The sequence below is a fragment of the Protopterus annectens genome, chromosome 12.part0 (assembly GCF_019279795.1).
Source record: "Protopterus annectens isolate FY-2018-M chromosome 12.part0, PAN1.0, whole genome shotgun sequence".
In the NCBI taxonomy this organism is placed as follows: domain Eukaryota; kingdom Metazoa; phylum Chordata; order Ceratodontiformes; family Protopteridae; genus Protopterus; species Protopterus annectens.
Genome location: NC_056746.1, coordinates 4,110,760 through 4,124,681, shown reverse-complemented (window position 1 = coordinate 4,124,681; position 13,922 = coordinate 4,110,760). Strand labels below are relative to the sequence as shown.

Genomic DNA, 13,922 nt, shown 5'->3' with positions numbered 1-13,922 from the left:
TGAGGGGGGGGGGGGGCCTAAGACCTTGAACTTTCAAATGAGTACAGGCAGCCCCCCACCCCATGTCTGAAGGGTCAATGAAACATTCTTGAGAAGGAACCAGAGGCTGAAAGGGCATGCCTGGGTTTAGGGAAAGTTGCCGAATCCACCACTTGAATTCCCATTTTAGTCAAGGAAAGGCACAATGAAATTTGAGGGTGGTAACGCTGAAGCCAAACTGAACTGAGGTACCACTGACGCTTCTACATGTGCAGTCTGGCAAGTGGGAACACCGGAACAGAAGAGGCCAAGAATCCCAGGGTTCAAAGAAATTCTCTGGGTGAAACAGCATTTAGAAGAAGAGACTGAAAAGAAAGCCATTAAGGGCAAAACTTGCAGAAGTGAAAGAGGCCAATATTGGAACTATCTGAATCCTGCAATCCAGATACACATGGTCCTGAGAGGGAGTCAGATAAAGTTGAGTGTGAACCCTAGACTTTGGAGGAGAGAGATGAACTCCAGATTCTGTAACAGGTGACTGGAAGAAGGTATGTGAAGCAACAGGTCATCTAGATAATGAAAAATCTGAATGCCCTGGAGCCTCCAAAAGGCAATCACAGAAGCTAACATTTTGTGAATACCTTTGGGGCCGTAGAGAGGCTGAAGAGCAAAGCAGAGAACTGAAAATGACAGAAAGAAACAGAGAAATGTAACAACTTCATGAAAAGAGGATTAACAGGAACATGACGATAAGCATCCTTCAAATCCAAGGACACTAGAAAAGCCTGGGGTAGAAAGTACAGTTATGTACACTTACCATAAATGTAGATATTCGAGTGTATTCACTGTTGCAGTCGTTACATTTGGGTAATCTGCTTGCAGGTTGCCCTCAGTCAGCCTGATCAACAAAGTCTTAGGTCATTCGTCGGTTGCTGTCCCTTCTTCCATGACGTCAGGTTGTCAGGGGTATAAAACATGCAGACGTCATTACATCAGTTTTTCTTGCCCCATATGTCAGGTGCCCCCCCAATGGGGAGCAAATACACATAAAAACACAAAGGTATACCTCCAAAAAAAGCAAATACACCACAAAGGTTTTTAAGCATAGTAAAGGAAAATAGAGGTATAGCCTGAAGAAGTTAGGGGCTGGAGGGAGGGTAACCAGGACTGCAACAGCGAATACACTCTAACATCTACATTTACGGTAAGTGTACACAACTGTACTATGTTCTTCGTGTTTCACTGTTGCAGTCATTACATTTGGGTAGATTCCCAAAGCTATGGCTGGAAGGAGAAGTTTACATAGTCTTAGGGCCAGCAATAAGGCCCTGCAAGACAGCAGTGGCAAAGCCAGCTCTGGATTTAGAGAAACGTGGCGAATGATAATGCTTGGTGAAAATATGTACAGAACTCCAAGTTGCAGCTTCCAGGATGTCCCTGGTAGGAGCACCTCTGAGAAAAGCTGCATAAGTAGATTCAGCCCTGGTGGAGTGAGATCTGATCCCCTGGGGGATAGGTTTTCCATGGTGCTTACAGCAGAAATGAATGCAATGGCTTATCCATTTAGAAATGGGTTTGTTTTGAAAAAGCCTTCCCATCTGCCACCGCAGCAAATGCCACCAGCAGTTGTTCCCATTTTCTTCGAGGTTTAGTCCTGTCCAAATAGAATCTAAGTTGTCTGTGCACATCCAAGGAATGCAGAATCTGTTCCCCTTTGTTCTGTGGATTGGGAAAGAAGGTTGGCAAATGAATGGACTGATTAAGAGCTACACTGGATACCACCTTGGGCTCAAAGGATGGACTGGTCTTGAGTGACACCCTACCCGCAAGAAAGATGATGAAGGGCTCCACTGCCATAAGAGCATGTAATTCAGATATCCTTCTAGCTGAAGTGATTGCTAAAAAGAAAGCTGTTTTCCAAGAAAGAAATTTTAAGTCTGCAGTAGCAGCTGTCTCGAAAGGAGGTAGAGTGAGTTTCTCCAATACAAAGTTAAGGTCCCAGGCAGGGGTTGGAGATCTGGGTGGTCTAAAGTTTTTGGCCCCTCTGAGGTACTGCTTGAGCAAAGAATGAGAAAAGAGGGGAGGCTCTGTGTTATAATGAGCTGAAATGGCTGAGGCATGGATTTTAATGGAAGAAAAGGACAAGCCCTTGTGAAGCATCTCAGTTAAGTATTGCAAAATCTGAGGTAAATTGGGCACCACTGTGCTCATCCCTTAAGATTGGTTCCAGGCACAGAATCTTTTCCATTTTTCAGCATAAGATTTTCTAGTACTAGGTCTCCTTGCCTCTAAGATGACATCCATCACAGGTTTGCTGACGGATGAAAGGGGTGAATTTAAGTGATTAGACAGGCTGCAAGGTTCAAAGTTGGAAGCTGAGGGTGCAGAATTTGGTTCTCCTGCTGAGACAGTGGGGAAGGAGTCTGAGGCAGGTGCCATTGAGTTAACTGCTACACACTGCGCAGGAGGGGGTACCAGTGCTGGCGCGGCTAGTCTGGAGCAATCAAGATCATCCTTGGTTTGTCCTGTTTGACTTTTAGTAGAACTCTGGAGAACAGAGGTTGCGGGGGGAAGGCGTAGACTGATAGGTTTTTCCAGCTGAAGGATAGGGCATCCACTTTCCAGGCTGGTTTGTGGGGAGTCCTTGTGCAAAACTTGTCCAACTGGTAGCTCTGGGGGAAGGCAAATAGATCTATGTCTGGGCTCCCCCATTCGCTTTTCAAAATGTTGAAAATCCTTGGCTCCAGTTTCCACTCGTGTGGGTCCATGAGGTTTCTGCTTAGTCCGTCTGCCAGCGTATTCAATTTTCCTGGCAGGAAGTGAGCTTGTAGGTGCACTTGGTAGCTCAAGGCTGTGTTCCACAATGACATGGCTAGTCTGCAGGGGGGGTAGGAATGTGCACCCCCTGCTCGTTTATGTACCACATAACCATGGTGTTGTCCGTCTTTACCATTAGTTGTCCTGGAAGAATGTAGTCCTTGAAGGCTGTCAGAGCATTCTGTATAGCTAACATTTCTTTTTGATTGATATGTAGGTGCATTTGATTTGGGTTCCATTTGCCCTGAATGCACTTCCTGTCAAGTGAGCCCCCCATGCATAGTCTGATGCATCTGTGCATCTGTAGTTGGGGTGTGGGGTGGCAGGGGGTAGTGTGAATGGCTGTCCCTTGTTTTGGTGGCAGGCCTCTGCCCACCAGAGGAACTCCAAGCGTAGGCAAGGTATGATAGGAATCATTGGTTTCAGGCTGTGAGAATGTTGACTCCAAAGACTTTTTAGATACCACTGTAGTATCCTCGTATGTAGTCTTGCATATGAAATTAGAAGAATGCAGGAGGCCATGAACCCCAATGCTTGCAGTATTTGTCTTGCAGACAGCAGTGTTTTTGTGGCTACTTGTTTGAAGTAGATTACTAAATTAATTTGCTTTTCTGGCGTGAGGTAAGCCATCTGGGCAGATGTATTCAAGCTTTCACCCAGGAATGCAATTTGTTGAAGGGGTACCAGTTGTGATTTCTTTTCATTTATGGTGTACCCCCAGACAAGTTAGAACCCTTTTTTACAAACGCCAGATGATTTAAAAGTATACCCTGGTTTTCTGCCCGAATTAGACAATCGTCCAGGTATGGGTATATTTGAATATTTCTTTGTCTGCAAAACGCAATAACTACAGCCAGGCACTTTGTGAATAACCTGGGCGCAGTAGACAAGCCAAAGGGCAGTGCAGAGAACTAATAATGTGTGTAGCCTGCTTTGAAGCATAGGTATCTTCTGCAAGATTCCCTGATCGGGATGTGCAGGTATGCTTCTTTTTAATCTAGTGTTGTCAACCAGGCGTCTTTGCCTAGCATAGGAAGTAATTGGTGAAGACTCAACATCTTGAATTTTGGTATCTCCAGAAAGGTGTTTAGAGTAGACAGGTCCAGGATTGGACATCATGATTTGTCTTTTCTAAGTACCAGGAAAAGTCTGGAGTAGAAACCTTGTCCCTTTTCCTCTTCTGGCACCAGTTGGATAGCCCCCATGCTTAAGAGGGACAGTACTTGCTTTTGTGCCTCTGCCTACTGATTTGGGGGCAGGTCTGGCCATCCATTTGGTGTTGGCAATGTGTGGAAATTAAATCTGTATCCCTGGGACACTATTTAAAACCCATTTGTCCTGGGTTATGAGTTCACAGTTCTTTGCATGAAGAGCAATCCTTCCCCCCAAAAGGAGCGGTCAAAAGATAAGTGCTTGGGAATTTTAAAAGGAAGTCATTGAGACTGTTTACCATAGGGGGTGTCTTATTTCCAGATTTGGAAGTGGATGCCCCCCCCCCCCCACTGCTTAGTTCCGAGTCCCTTGGGACTGAAACCTGGGGTTTTTGCTGTGTCTGGGTTTGACTTGAGAGGACCTGGAAGGGACTGGATAGGACCAATTCTTAGTAGGCCAGTGCCTACTAAATCTCGGAGGTTGCACTTGTAAAATAATCTTTAACAGTTTGCATAGATTTAGCTTTACCTTCCCTCTTTTTAAGAACTTCTTCAGCCCTGTTGCCAAACAGTCGGTCCTGATTTAAAGGAGCATCCAACAATTTAGCTTTAACATGATCAGGCAAAGATTGCTCCTTAAGCCAAGCATGCCTTCTAAGCACAGGCGCAGTAACAGCAGCCCTGCAAGAGGCCTCTAAAGAATCAAAACCACATTGCAAAGTATGTTTTCCAACTTGTTCAGCAGAATGCATTAAGTCCTGTAAATCTTTATTTTCCACACAGTCTGGAATCAACATAATTTTCTGTTTAAGCAGTCCAATAATATATTGTCGATATTTTAACATATGAAATTGGCAGTTTAAAGCTCTGATTGCCAAGGTTGCAGAAGTATAAACCTTTTCACCCCATCTATCCAGCGCCCTGGAGTCTCTATCAGAAGGGGTAGGATTTTTAGCAGTAGAAGCCTTAATGCTCTTGGGCACCAGAGAAATAGCCTCTGGATCTGCAACAGGATTTCTGAAAAGGAACTTGTGGGACTCAGGAACCCTGTAGTATCGGTCAGGTTTACTAGGAGCAGGAGGCAGGGAATCAGGGGCCAAACTTAAAATGAAAATTTCAGGAGTTGGCCGACCGGCACTTGCGAACTGCTTCTGCTTCGGGCACTGCATGGCAAGAAAGACTGATGTAATGATGTCAGCTGCATGTTTTATGCCCCTGACGACCTGATGTCATGGAAGAAGGGACAGCAACTGACGCAGGACCCAAGACTTTGTTAATCAGGCTGACTGACGGCAATCTGCAAGCAGATTACCCAAATGTAATGACTGCAACAGTGAAACATGAAGAACATCAAGAGGAAACAGGGTTTGAACAGTAAGCATCTGAAAAGAAGGAATCTTGAGAATGGTGCTGGGCAAGGAGAGATCCAGAATAGGTCAAGTGCCCTCCTTTCAATGGACCAGGAACATCCTGCAATAAAATCCCTTTCCTAGTTCAGGAGAATAGGCAGCCCAAATAGTTTCCTGGTCCAATAGGGACCCACAGACCTCCAAGAAAGGAGTAAGTTGTTGCACTGTTTGGCAGGTTGATCTTTTACACAGTTGTTTGTCATACCCATTCAGCTGTCACACCTTAAAAAAATTGTTTTATTGAAAGCCATCAAACAAAAAACACACTCCCAATACCCCCTACGACCTGTTAACTTAATACTAACACGCAAAACTGCAAGTGTCCCAAACTGAAAGCCACACTCAGACTTGGATTAACCTAAAAGGAAGGTTATTCCTATTAAGACAAATGTTACAGCCTGTGCTTCTAAGTGTTGTCTGGTTTTGTCTCATCTTTACAGCTCTCCCAGCTGGGAAACACTTGAATGCTTTCAGAAAACATCATCTCCTAGCCATTTCTCTATCAGATTTGTCTCCATGGAGACACGAGGACCAGAAATAGAGTTGCTATTAAGCATACATTTATTTACTAGCAAAAAGCTTTAAAATAGTCAGTGTTCTTTTTCATTTGCTTGCTTTCTCTTAACATGTGTTACTAGATAAGGCTACGAGCCTTAATCCAGTCATTCCCCTATGCAAGAATGAGAAAAAGTACATACATTTTTCCTTTGTTGTGGTCTTTTGACCAGACTTCTATCTCTTTTTTTTTTTTTTTTTTACATTGCAACATTGCAGTGCCTACAATTCTTAAAACTGAAAGAGAAGGGGGGACTGGAACACCTGTTTACATTAGCATCCCTATTACACTTTTAAAAAGCTGAGAAAACTTTACTTTATACCATGTAAAGAAAAACAAGCACTATAAAAATACTAAAAAAAAAATGTTTTACTTAGTGTGGAAGAGAAGAGAAAGTTAACTACATATTTTTCCAAACACTGATGACATGTAGGGCATATGCTTTGGAGTGAGACACAAATTTACAAAGTGAAAAAAGTCCAATCTTTCCAGACTTTCTTGTTATATCATGTTTCACAAATATAATTACTGCTTTGTAATCCCACATTTGTCAATTTCCAAGTTGCTGGTTTTATTCCTGTTCATCTCCATCTCCCAAAACCCATCTCTGCTTCATTTCCAACGCACTATCAAATCTTCTAGTGAACTCATGTTCTTTTTTCCTTCTCAAGCATTTTCAGTTGAAACACTGGCAAAGGCTTCACAAGCACAGTCTCTCTGCGGTCTTTACTACCAGAAGAACAAGCAGCAGAATCTCATGCCATTTCACAGCTCACTTTTTGTTGGACAAACTTTTGTATTTCCTCCTTAGTACATACAACATAAAAAAAAAAATATTTGGCCCTCCAGGAAAGAATATTTTGAAGATAGCTGGGTACAGCAGTTTGAATGTCATGCCTGCTTCTCGACATTCCCTGAATAGTGGAATACATTTACTCCTCCTTTAATAATCATTCTCCACACTCTGCTCTCCCCCACTTTTAGCACTTTGTCCTTCTGCCAAAGTTTTGTTAGAGTCAACTCCTTCTAATGGTAGGATTGCATCTTTACTATTAAAGGTCTAGGTTCATTTCTCATAGCCAGGTTTGGAGTATACACATGATGAAGTACACCCTCTCAATTAACACCTGGTGTGGAATACCCATCCAGTTGCTTATTTGTGCTTTCATGAAATTAATACAGTTTGTTCCTTCCAGCTTCTCTGGTACAGCAGAAAATCTCAGATATTCCCCTACATGCTCTGTCCTCTAATTCTGTTTTTTTTTAAACATCTCTTCTTGAACAGTCTCATTCAGCCAGCCTTTTCTTCATTTCAACCTCTGATTTTTGCAGTTTTATCACCTCATTTGAATGTGTTTAAAGCTTCTTCCATTTTTTCCAGCTTATTATTTGAGTTGTGTTTTGTTTATTTTAATTAGGTCTGTGTGCAATTGCCTTATACTTTTCTCTAGGTTACTGGAAGTCACGTCTGACACTTGCACTGCTTTTTGTTGAACAGTTGTAGTACTATTTCCAGTCATTGTTTCCTCACCTTTTGTAGCAGATTTTCTTTCAGGTACTCTATTTTTTTCCTGGCATCCAGGCAGTGCATTTACTATCCAGTTACTGAAATTTACCTGGAAATACAAGTCAACTGACTTTTTCTGCTGAATTTCTGTTTTCACACTGGAAGAGCTAGAATTAAGTTGTTACTCAATGTGCAGCCATCTTGAAGTCCTTTAAAAAATAAATAAATAAATAAAAAAAAAAAAAAAAAAAGCACTCCACCACCAATGCCCCTTTGCCTTTTTTTTTGTCTTTTAATAAATTATACATCCCTCTGATCCCTCAATCTTCATCTTGCAATACTACTACTGCTTCTGTTGGCAAAGCTGCAATATATTGCATGCAACCCAAGTTTTTTTTCCATATATACATTTACTAAAAAGCTCATCTGAGATGGCGAGAAGAAAAACCCTGAGACATACATAATACTAACTGCAGAGTTGATCACCTGACTGAATTGTCATATCTAAAAATATTCCATTTCCCATACAGATCTTTTACTTTGCTTAAAATGCACCCTACTTGTAAGGGCAATGACCTTTCAGTTGTGTCTCAACTTCAGTCTTATGTAAACTAGCTGCCTAGAGTCACTCAAAGCAATCTTCACACATTATGTGAAAAATCTTTTTTGGCTTTACTGTGTGTGCTAATCTTGCATCCGTCAATTCTATAACAACAAAGCTCCTGAAATATTACTTTTAAATCCATTTCTAGACCTGTTAGATAAACAATATGACAGTGTATTTTGCCATCTTGTACGTAAATGTCTGCAACCCATAACACCCTTCCTTGTAGCTACCTCATCATACTTGCCCAAAGGTTTAAGATAAATATCAAACATTAAAATGGAGAATACTCCCCTGTCAATTGCCTCTACTTAACTGCACACTTTTGGAAAAGGCATTTCCTATTCTTTTATCTAAATGTTGACCAGGTAAGCCAAACTACACACACCGCCCTTTTTGGGGAAGACCCAAACGCACTGTTTCAAAAAGTGACTTGCTCAATCACACAGTAGGCAAATGATGGTATGACTCCAATCCCTGGACACAGGAAGCAGCTCAATAACAGCTCACACCTTAGTCCTCTGCAATAACTCCCTAACATTTCTCATCTTGATTTGTGTCTATGTATTTTTAACAAATATTTTTTTAAATACACCCACTACACAGGAAAGACCATTATACTTACTACTTCAAATAATGTCAACAAATTTTCAAATGTATTTTTATCATCTAAACATGTAATTACAATGTCTGCTTAGCTTTGCTGGCATCTCATCAACTCATCTCATCTTTTCAGTACATTAGCATGGGTATCTTAGACCTGGTACAAAACATATATGCTCCAGACTGATGAGGGGAGGAAAAATATCAGTGCAGTACATAATTTATAGGTTCATAGGTGTGTAATAGGCTAACAGCCCTGGGGCCTTTACAAGCCTAGAACACAGGATTAACCTGGCATCATGCCACCTGACCTTAGTTCCCAGTGCCTCTGTCCAGCAGAGCTACTGCAGTGATCCCCAGGGATGAATTTTCTATTTCCCATCCACTCATCAAGATTTCTCTTGAAGAGGGCCACTGAGGTGTTCTTTTTGACATCTATAGGAAGTCCATTTCACAGCATGGGCAGTCTTCTGGGTTATGAACCTGTCCCTCCAGCATGTTCTGTTGATTGTGGTAATAAGGTTGAGGTCTCTGGAGCGTGTGGTGCGCAGGGATTGGGACTTCTGCAGCTGTAGCATTTCTAACAGAGCCGGGTCAAACAGGGCTTTCTAAGTCAAGCAGAGATCACCTGTAAGTAGGTGATATGAGACAGAGAATAGTTGGGAGTTTTTTTGAGTCTGTCCATATAAGACAAGTGTTTAAGGCCTAGGATCCCCTGTGAGGTACTTTTGCAGCCTGTCCAGTTGTTGCAGGTGTCTAGTTAGGTACATGCCAAATGGGGCATTGTACTCTATGACTGGCCTAATGAGAGAAGAGTAGGGGGAAACAATGATCTCTTTCTTCCAGGATGCAAAACCCTTAGTAATGAGATAGATAGGACTTTCTGACCACAGTGGCAATGTGGTGGTCAAGAAAGAGGTTGCTGTTAACCTGTTGTGTTCCCAGATCTCTTATAACACCTTCTGTGTTCAGTGGACTACCATTGATGTGGTAATTCACGGGAACTGGGTTTTTACCAAAGGGGTTAATGACATTTTTTGGCATTGAGCTTAAGGCCATGGTTCCGACACCAGTCGTTGGTCTCAGTGAGGCCTTTCTGTAGGATGTCAACATCACTTGGGGAGTTAATAGCTCCCAACTTGCAATCGTTTGTGAACTTTGTCAGCCAAAGTCCATTCGTGTTGGTCTGGACTTCAGAGAAGTAGATAAACGGGAGAGGACCCAGGACCGAACCCTGTCGGACTCCACTCGTGACTGGTCGGCAGTTTGACTTGGAGTCAGCTACTTTCACACTGTGGGTTCTACCTCTGAGCCAGTTAGTAACCCACCTAGTGATATAGGAGTTGATGCCTAGCTTAGTGAGTTTTTCTGTGATACCCGAGTGGGGAATGGCATCAAATTAACTAGTAATTGACCACTGATCTACTTGCCCGGTTTGTGAATGACCATTATAACAGCTAGTGAATAACCATTATGACAGTTTCCAGGTATTTGGGGGACAGTCTACAGTTACCAACCCATAACTCACTGTTTAGTAAAGCACTTAATTTGTCTTTAAACAGGCATACATCACGGACGGTAAACTGTTACAGGTGTTTTCTCTTTATCTCTCGATTTCTTATTACAGTTTCTTCCTAATCCTCGACAACTTCTTGCAAAAGTAGTTTCCCTCATCCTCGTGAAAACTTTGTAATAGGAAAATTCCTTACAAGTCCCTTATTTACTGTCTTTTCTTCTCAATGTGCCTCTATTTCATATAATTATTCATAAACATGAACAAAACTATACAGTCTATCCACAGTTTTCTCACAGCCCCTTCCTGTCCTTTTAACTTTGTTTCACAATGGTCTCAACCCATCTGCTACCTAATCCTTAGAGCTAAACACTTTTTCCTTTGGGTAAGATTTCAAAATGTAACACTGAGGATTCTCTTTGCTTGGTCCACCCTCTAACTTAACACTATTTTATCCTGTACCTCCAGTTTTTTTGAGTTTAGCTCTTCCTCCTTATGAATCACTTATTCCTTCACCTTCATTAATTCTACAAATAACCTGTCACTTTTGAATCTTTTACTCCTCTATGAAATTCATTAAAACTTCCTTATACTTGCCATATTTTATCTAACAACCTGTTGCATCAAAATTTTAAGGCTACAGTCCTAAAAGAACGCCAATGCACATTTAAATGGTCTCCCCTTAACAGAAACAGGTCAACTTTCCAGTTTGTCTCAAACCTTTAGCTATCAACATGCCTTTTTATGACAAATGGAAAGTGGTCTGATGATGAAGAGATACGTACGCAATCACTGAAGAAATATGTAATTCCTTGCTAATCATGACTGCTTATTCTTGAATATGATTTACATCTATATTAAAGGCATGCTTAAGTATTTCTAGAAAGCCATAATGCCTCAGGCGTGTCTGCCATTCCCATTAGCACACCATAATTATAAGTCATACTCCTCTACAAGGTAATAACGATAGTGCCAATATGGATCCTGGAACTTGACATAGTAGCGAAAAGAACACTATAAAGACTACAAATATGTGAACTTTTCAAATGCAAATGTAAGCCATGAGAACATAAAGCGAGTTTCAGAAAAAAAACACAAAGAAAAAGGGAATACTACAGTGGCTAGCTAGGTACCCTTTTCTAGCTCAATGTGCAACACCACAGCATGCAATACTAGCAGACGTATGCTCCAGAGCATGCTGATAAGGAGTAAATGAATCAATAACAGCAAAAGAGGAAATTATCAAGTTATCCCCTGCCAGAATGTGCCCAAAGTCAAAGCTACGCATACGATGAAAATAAAATCAAAGTTTCACCAGCCTGCACTTTGACTGCTGGATAAGAAGGAAAGGGGACAACTTCTCACATACCACAAAATTCACTCATAAAAGCTACAAAACATCACGTTAAACTAAATGGAAACTCCATGGCAACTAACACTGTTTAACTGAAGTCACTAAATGACATCCCCATTAAAAAGCATAATTAAATGGTAAACTGAATTATGGTACTGCGAAACGCAGGTGCATTTAAACGTATTATCCCTCTAAAACAAAGCAGCATACAAACGTTTGAAAGCAGAATGACACTGCACCAACTACGAAAGATACCAGCTGTGTAACAACTTATTGTAAATCCACAGTGAATATAATATACCCTCCACCGATCAGTTAGCTAGTCTAAGGAATGTCATTGTGAAGCTTTCGGTCAAAACCTCCAAAGAAAAAGTGTCTTGGCATAATCCTGAATTATCTCATGAAGTTAACAAATAAACTCTTGGAAAAGGACAGAAAAACACAATTCCCACTACAGACTCTGGATTTGTATATGGATGATTTAATAGTCCTAGGAAAGACAGAAGGAACAGACAAGAATGCATTGCAAAGATAAGCATAAGGAAATATTAGAAATGAGCTTAAGAGGAAATCAACTTTTTTCACAAAGAAACAGGATGCAAATTAATCTTTTAAATATATATATCTTTTTAAAAGGGAAACAAGGACATTGCTGTGCTCAATGCAGAGTCAAACAAGCTACAAAAATGCAAAGAACAGAGGCACATTAAGGAAAAAGTTGGAAATTCACCACAGACCAGCTTGGCAAAGTACTAGCCAATGTGTCTGTCAGTTAACGGTGTATGTTTTCACTGTTAGCCATCTCAGAGACAGACACACTGTTAGCCATCTCAGAGACAGACACACTGTTAGCCATCTCAGAGACAGCCTGTCAGTGCCCACTCACGGAGTACATTCAGTGAGTATACGGCACTCAGAGGACACATAATGGTCCAGAATATAATTCAGGTCCACTGCTGTGTTAGGTCTGCTTCTCTTTTATACAGCAATTGTTTCTTACTATGCAAAAGACGGCTATATCTACTGCATTGATGTATGAGCAGAAGAAAGTCAGTGAGTATGTGTGGTAGTCATTTTAAAGCCAAAAGGAATGCGTAGGAAGCAACAGGTTGTTGAGGTATTTTGTCTGTCAGTGCGTAGATGGTGTTATGAGAATGCTAAGTTTTGGAGTGATTTAAAGTATAGTTCACATGTGTGTCGGCACTTTGGTGAGCAAGTGGCCAAGAATGTTAAATTCAAGTATGTAACAATTTGCTGTTGAGTATGCTTATGGTAGACAGCTTGCAGATCAGTGCTGTGTGCACATAGGAGACCATCAGTTGATAATCTGTATGCATGTGGATGGTACTAGGAGTGAGTAAACACTGCTTTGTATGGGTATGGGATGCAGAGCAATCTTGTTTGGAATTCACGGCTGGGAGACTGCCAGTACTACAGTATCTTCTTGACGGGGAGATTGGTATTATGGGAGTCTACATGCATGTGTTCAAAAGAACACGGGTATGATGATGCATTTGTCCAAGAAAATGGTGTAATGAGTGTATACACGGTCAGAAGAATGGAGTTATAGGAGACTGCATTTGACTAGGAGAATGATTTTAGTGAGGGCGTTTGGAACAAAGTGCACAAAAGGTGTGAAAAGTGTATGCTTTGTGAGATGGTTGCAAGAGCAACTTTGTGAACTAACAAGCACTCACCCAAAGTATACAGTGAGCTTGGAGTTTGTTTTAAACGTTGTTTCGGGAAGGAATTTCTTACTACATTAGAAAGGTGAGTAGTGTATATGTGCTGTAGATTGTGTGTGTGTTAAACCAGATGACTTTTGCATGGTGTGTATTGGCAGGTTTGTGCACATTCATGTGCATGATGGGATGGAATCTCAACTAGTGCACCACTCAAGGAAAGTAATTTGTTACTATGTTTATGTTTTTGACTAATTCTTTGATTAGTCTGCCATAGAGATTTTAGTAGTAGTACCAATTTCTGCACCCTTATCACCACTGCAATCTTGTTATATCCCCAGCAGAACATCCTGTGCATTTACTTACCTATTTTTATTCATGGATTCAATTGCAATATGCTTCACACTGAGACTACAACTCCTATGTTCTTTCACTTGAAACCAAGTGTGGAAAACTGCAAATAAACGCGTAGCAAACTCAGGCACCAATGCCACCATCCCTGACCTACTGCAGTAAGGTAGTAATTACAACATAAAGCGCAACACTACTACAAAAAGAACTAATGACAGAAATACTTAATAACACATTCCAAATTTGCTCAATAGGGGTTAGGTAGGTCAATGACAATCCAACTCGTTCCCTAAGAAAAATTCATTAGGTGTTTATCTTTTCCATATGACTTTAGAAACTACTCCTAAATGAGGTTCAAGGGCAAAAATCCAGCCTTTGCAAAAAGAACTCAGACCA

General features: G+C 41.1%; 1 protein-coding gene across 1 annotated transcript in view; it reads right to left on the bottom strand.

Moving 5' to 3' along the window:
* LOC122817306 (serine/threonine-protein kinase SMG1-like) overlaps nt 1-13,922 on the bottom strand; it is a gene marked incomplete in the record, with an annotated part of 2,898,779 nt that overhangs the window by 1,098,691 nt on the left and 1,786,166 nt on the right.